Consider the following 7,242-nt stretch of genomic DNA (forward strand, 5'->3'; position numbering starts at 1 on the left):
TTCCGCATCTCGCATGAAAGTGAAAATGAATTGGTATGAATACTGGGCATTTTGCAAAACTATCTTTTCACTAATATTGTCTTTTAATCACATCCCTCAGGAATTTGTCTGAGTCACCCGAATTAAAGATGTCGACTGTCAGTAGCACGGAAATGTTAAGAAATCCTAAGGACTTTTGGAAATTCGGAATTCCATGCTGGCTCTGGGCGCTGTTCGGCACAATCCTCTCCATAACGGGAATACTTTTCGCCTGCATTTTAATCGGCCCTGGAGCCATGAAGAAGGCAATACTCTGCCAATATTTCAGGTGTGGACACTGTCGTCGCGTCGACTTGGACAACTGGAAGAAGATCCCAAACCGAGACGACATAGGCGAATAATGAATTGGAAATAATTACTATTAAAGTAACAAGGCTGTAACAATATTTTGCCCTAATTTACATATACTTCAAATATTAAATAATGTTTATTGGTATATTATTGAAATTTTATACTCAGGCTTCTTTCAAAAATTCAAACATTTTGATCAGGAGCAATTGCTCATAGTTTTTCAGTTTCATATATCAATCATCTTTCCGACAAAAAAATATTGACTGAATCTGACGACATGAAAATGCTAAAGTATTGTTCTCTCTAGACTTTTTTTTTATTCAAATGGTGCATAACTGAAGTAAAATAACGTATGTATGATAATGTGGGTACAGCGATATAATAACTCCCACTTGAGCTGTCGTTTTTTTGTACTGTACAATACATGACCGTGTGTTTGGCCACAAAAGAAAGCACCAACCAGCCACCCATGTAACGTTTCTTCTGAAATATAGCATGTTTTTGTTTTCTTCGCTTTCTCTCAAGAGTGAGGTTTTCTCTACTTCCTCCAAACCGAGGAACGTAAAAGGACGTGGGGAAGCAACTCATAATAATAATAATGAATTTCGAGCTGTCTCTGAGAACTGGAATCCGGGCGGAGATTAATGGAGCTGTTCTGAAAGAGACATGGTCAATGAAACGAAACGGAAAGATGGAAATATGTACTTTTAGCCAACATCGGGTGGGGTTTCTTTCAAGAGTAAAATGTTTTTCTTGACCAAAAATGTTAACTCGGTCTTTGTGAGCGGGGTTATTTCACATCGTTTAGTTCCTACAATTGATATTAGATCTTATTGACACTTTTTTTCTAGAGTACTTTCGTCCAGACCAGAAGTAAACATATTTTTTTGCCTTGCCATTTTTGTCCCACAAATTCTGCTGGGTGGGCGGAACAACAAGTTGACCTCCTCAGCAAAGAGTTGGATATTAAAATGTGGGACGTGTCGACAGCTAGCTGAGGACATGCAGGTATGCAACTTCTTGCCCTTATTAGTTTCGGTTTAGTATTACTGTCCTCGACGACGACGACGGCGACGACGACTGACCATGTCAAATTCCAGTAGAATTTTCCACGGATGAAAATTACCACGGGTACGTTTTCCTATGTTCGCTTGCACGCCACGGTTTGCATAAAATGGGACCATCCTTCCCCTTCCGTCTTCTGTTTGACTGGATAATCTCCAAGTTAAATCCTTTCTTTCTTTCACTGCGAAAAGAAGGGTAGTCCCAGAGTCTCAACACGGCTTTAAAGTTCAGAGATGTCACTTTGACGGAAATAAAAATGTATTTTATTCCAAGGACTTTCCTGGCAGAAGAGTTAGCAAAGATAACTTTTCTCCCCATGCCGGATGGATAACACGAGCAGTTATGTATGTACGTACGTTTATGTGCGGCGCGACGTACTCGTGGCGTAGCGTGGCTGCCTCGTGGGATCAAAATGCTGGAGTTTGGTTGTAAATTCTTGAAGAAAGTCGAAGTTGAATCTTTCTCCGATCGCGTGGGACGTTCTCAAGAGAAATATCTCATTTAGCTTTTTTCTCCCCGTTTCATTGTTGTCTTGTTGAGATTAGATGCAAACCTATTCTATTTCCTGGAGTCATTGATATATTTCCCAGTTTGGAGGATTTCTGGGAGCTTTTACTTATTTATTTTCGTACAAAAACGTGGAAAGCAGAGGAGAAGAGAGGATAGAGGATATAAGTCTTTGCTTGTTTATTAGCTGGGTTTAGGTATTTTGGCAGAGATTAAACTTGTTCAATAAATATGTTAAGGAGGCATTTCACACCATTTCAGCTGGAGCCTGTGGGTAAAAATACTGAGAAAATGGATATTTATAAGTAGTTAATTTTTGTAATTGCAAAACTCTCAAAGTTTTAAAACGTAAGAACATGCAGATAAGACAATAATGCAAAAGTGAAAGTCCACTTTCACCTCACTCTATTTTTAACCTATCTTTAGACCCTCTCGGACGGATAAACCGCCCAAAATACGTATCCAACCAGCCGAACGATAAAAGAGAAAGTTATTGTAATGCATTTTGCAAAAAGTTGCAAAACAAATTGTTCCTCAATCCGACTATTTTTATTTGTTACATATTTATCTACCCAGACTTTGGTTAAGAACGGTGGTAAAGTAAAGTAAAAGATGAAACCAACCAATTTATGGAAAACCCCCTCCAGTCGTATATTTTGGTGGTGGTGGTTGCTTTCTCTATCTTTCTTTGCCTTGTGTGCATACATGTTGACGGCTGATGACTTGTCTACCATGAAATTCGCCTCGAGAAAAAAAGAGCTTGCTTTCTCCTTCCTCTTCTTCTTTCTCTAGTATCCATTCTTTGTTGTTTTTGTTTAGGATTTTATACTATGCGCATCAACATGTGCAGAATCAGAAACAAAATTGTAAATCTTAAATGTGATGATGCCTTAGAGTCGAGTTTTCTCCTCCACAACCTCATGCATGCTACAATGCTTTGTTACATAGCACATACTGGTTTCCTTGTTTGTCTTGTTCTGTCGTGCATCCAAAATTCAAGTGGTTTCATTTTCCTATTGCATAATGTAACAAAAGATTTTCAGATTTCTCTTCCTGGGAAAGCAAAGCAACACAATAAGATTTCTTTTTTTCTGACTGACTCCTCGAGAGAACCTAAATTGTGCATAGGACATATTCCTCCTCCTTAACTGTCGTAGTAGTCGTCGTCATTTTGCGTGATATTTATCTAGTATTACTTTCTGTATGGGGGAGAGGAAAACACTATTGTATTTGCTGAATGAGTGAGCTGAAGTAGTCGTGGAGTTAGTTGTGGTGCTTATTATTTTCCATCGCATGATACGAATATCTGTATGTGCGACCTGCATGCAGACCGCTTTTGTGGTGAAATATATGGTCGGTATTATTATTTAGGATACAAGAGGATTCTTCGTGCATGTCCTTATTATTCTGTATGCCAGTTTCCATTGTAAAAGATCGTTTTATTTACTTTTATTCGGGTGGAGGATGACATCCAGAGTCTCATCTCGACCCTGTTTGGATGGATGTGCCACGCCATGGCCATGCTTGATATCATTTATTTTCTCTTTTCTCTCCGTTCTCCTCGTTGGGTTTTGATCTTGGTAGTGAGCCAAAGTTGTCGAGTGTTTTATGAGATCTAGAAGATTTCGGGGGATTGGTTTCCATCCAACGCGTGATTGTATAACGTGTTTTTAACCTTGTAAATTGGAAAGTAAAAATCTGGAGCAAATCAAAAAAATCCCACGAAGGGAAAACATGTATTTATAGAAAATGAAATGCAAAAGTCGATTCAAATGAGAGAAACTTGTCAAAATCCATCCGAACAAAACAGGATATTTTCATCGACTGTCGACTATATTGAATTATCTTTGACGGTTTTGGGAAAACCAAGTAGAGCAGAAAACTTCACATCCATATTCCCAAAAGCGGAATTTATTAGCTGATAAAGCGCAGTTGACTTGGACATATGAAATATATGGAGGATGGAGCACACGCAGCATACACAAAACTTGGCCCTGTCCTCTTGATGACAAGTTTGTTGATGTGATCGATGAGGGACAGACAAGGGAAAATACGGGAATAATAATAATGTAAAACTGAACAAGGACACCGTACCACAAGGCGAAGAAGAAGTATAAAAGCAACTCTAGGAGAGAGATTGGTTGACAGTTGTATTTCCTTTTTCCTCCCATTTTATTACATATTTAGAACCGAGTTGTCGTCTCTAGTTTAGCAAATGTCAGGCTGAAAACTGCAATTGAAACTGCACGTCGTAATGGAACTAGTAGCTTAGTTTTGTCGGGATGGATGGACGGATGACAAAAAAGTTGCAAAGAAGAAACCTGGCCCTGATTTCGTGGGAACCCAGACATGTGACGAATTATTGTAACAAATCCTTTGTTCGTTTTATCAATACTATTCAATTTCAGGAATTGGGAAATCCAAGAACTTACAAATACGTTAAGGTATTACTGATAAGTAAGAGTTTAAAAAGTAGGAATTAACTTGTAGGTAATATGATTCCGGTTTTATGTGAGTGGTTGTTTTCCGTACAAATTAGTTGAAAGCATTTTCTCTCGATTTTATTACAAAACAACTTAACTTTCTCCTCGGGTGAAAGTTTCATAAAATGAGTCGAAAACCAAGATATCGTCGTATATTTGCTCCTCATCATCCACCCAAGTCATGGAGGAATGCTTAATGGCGAAGTCACAACCGCTTTGGTCGTGTCCTATCAGTATTATTTCTTCTCCCCGTCGTTAATGCATTTACCACCTTGCATCCCCTCCTCTTGGAGGAGTAGTCTTTGCCGTATAAAACATTGGTTCTCTCCGATCGTAGCATTTTCTACGACCATTTTTCACTCTGGCGAATTTGGCAGAGCGATTTTTTACGGGGCATCATTCACCGAGGGGCGTGATGTCCCAACATGATTTCCAGGACAAGTTGTCCAACAGGAAAGGAGACCAAGATTGTGTTTTCACTACCAGTCCACTAATGCCACATTAACTAATTGGTTAAACTCTCTCTTGTAACTATGTTATATACTTGGCACACATATCCACACATCCATCCATCCATCGGCTTGGAGGAAAAGAAAACCAGAATCAAATCAAATGTTGGACAGTTTTATTTGACACATGTCCATCAAACAGAATTAGTTCTGTGTGTGTTGGCCAAATGCTGTGTCACAAAGGGAGGAGAAAGTATGGACGTACGTATGTCCTCATAATATAGTCTGACTCTATCTTTCCTGGTTTCCGGAGAGAAAATGTCTGAGCTCTTTCCAACTTCTGTCTGTCCGCACACACTTCTACACCTTTATTTCTTTTTCCTTCCTCGTCGTCTCGTCCTTCAGACGAAGATAACATGAAAACATGATAAAGAAAAGAGGAAATAAGAGGGAAGATTTTTTATTGGTTCTGAGGCGAAATATGTATACAGCGAACTGTTTGCTATTTTATTGTATTGCTGCTTTTGCCATTTATGAATTATGTACACAAATGCAAATGTGAGCAATCAAACTGTATTTGACTTTCCGGTGAGAATTGCAAATAACGCCGCATTTAATTGTAAACGTCTATTTGCTTTGCTACCAGATTGTTCTCAAAGTTGGAATATAATCACTTTTCTTTCTTATAAATGGTCTAATTTTTCAAAAGTGAGAAAACCAGCCGAGGATTGACTTTCCGCTCATGGATGACTCGCCGCTCACAAATTTGGCATCTCCTCCTCGATTTCTTAACATCCTGCGATAAGGAAACAAGGAAAGATGAATCTAGAAGACAAACTTCCGATCCTTTTGCAGATAGAACATTCCGCTTTTATTGATTATCGATTAACACCTACTAAATATTACCATGGAGGGTGGCGTATGGAGAGGAATAGTGATGCCAGAAGGAAGCAAGGGCATAAAATAACTCAAGAAAACCTTGTACCACGGAGGTTTTGTCTACGGGAGGACTTTGGTCTGAACAAGTGAACCATGGCGCAGTAGTCACAATCGTAAAAGTAAAACTTCTCTCAAGGAAAACTTTTTCATGGTAAAGGGCTTAACAAGAAGTGGTGGTGGTCACCTCACCTTCGTCTCCTCGTACACATGACAAGTCCGGAGATCGTTTCATAATTAGCACTAAAAAAACCAACCCATCGTCAAACTTCAAGTTCTTATTACACATTATTATTCTTTCGACACATTAAAATTTTAACTCAATCTCAGCCTCCATTAGTTGATACCGGAAGCTGAGTAAATATCTACGAGCACAGCGACGACAAGTCTCTCTCTCTCTCAACCAACCTGTATTATTAAATAAACAGACGAAAAAGAAGAGAAAGTAAAAATACCCAAGCTTGTTGAGTAGCCATCCAACTAAATAATCTAATAATACATTGGTAACTTTGGTGTAACAAGAAGAACAAGAAGATAAACTGCTTCAAGGCAATCGACTACTTTTGTTCTTCTGTCATCTCATCACACAAACCAAATAAACCAAACTTGAACCAAGAGTAAACTAACGAACCATAACGAATACGATGTTAAGTTAAGTTACGTTACACAGCTTTCACCACAAACAAGACATCTTTTTTTATTTCATATACGTCATGACACAAAATAACTCGGAATGAAAATATGATTTTTATTTCACCCACTTTTCCTCCATATTTGTTTTCGGCAAATATGTAGTTAAAAAGCCGTGGATTTTCTTTCGTTAATCAACACACACACAATGCCCGAAATGTAATCAATCTGATTGAATCTGTAGAATGTAATCCATCTTCTTAACGTACAAAGTTGCAGCAAATAGTCGACCTGTCCAAAGTCCATTATTCACCTCATTGTTACTCTGGGATCCTGCATGAATTTGTAGAATATATAGTCCATCCTGGGAACAGAACTTAATGATTAAATTTTCTGCTATTCTCTCTCCTGGAATGAAAGGGGGGAACAAATGAATCTCATATAATGATATGCCTTCACTCACTCACTTCACTTAAATGGATGAGCCAGGTCGTCTCTTTTACATCGTTAACGACCCTAAAAGCTTAAGGGTTACGGGCATTGTGTAGAACGTAAATTGCGTTTTACAATTCCCCTCCATCCACGAACGAGTACACGAATGTGAATCTGTTTTCATCAGGTAAGCCATAAAATGAGTTTGAACGAGGTAAAGTCTCCTAAACCCGGTCGTTCCTATAGTCCTGCGAACAATTCGGTGTGTATGCCAGCCACCACCACGCGAAATTACTGCTTTTAGGAATTAATTGTGTTTTAAAATGGTGCATTGGTAGGAGACTAATGACATACAAGGTCTTCATACTGGGAAAATTCTTCTCACTCTGGCTCCCACTTTCTCTCTGTCT

This window comes from Folsomia candida, unplaced genomic scaffold, assembly GCF_002217175.1.
Source record: "Folsomia candida strain VU population unplaced genomic scaffold, ASM221717v1 Fcan01_Sc004, whole genome shotgun sequence".
Lineage (NCBI taxonomy): Eukaryota > Metazoa > Arthropoda > Collembola > Entomobryomorpha > Isotomidae > Folsomia > Folsomia candida.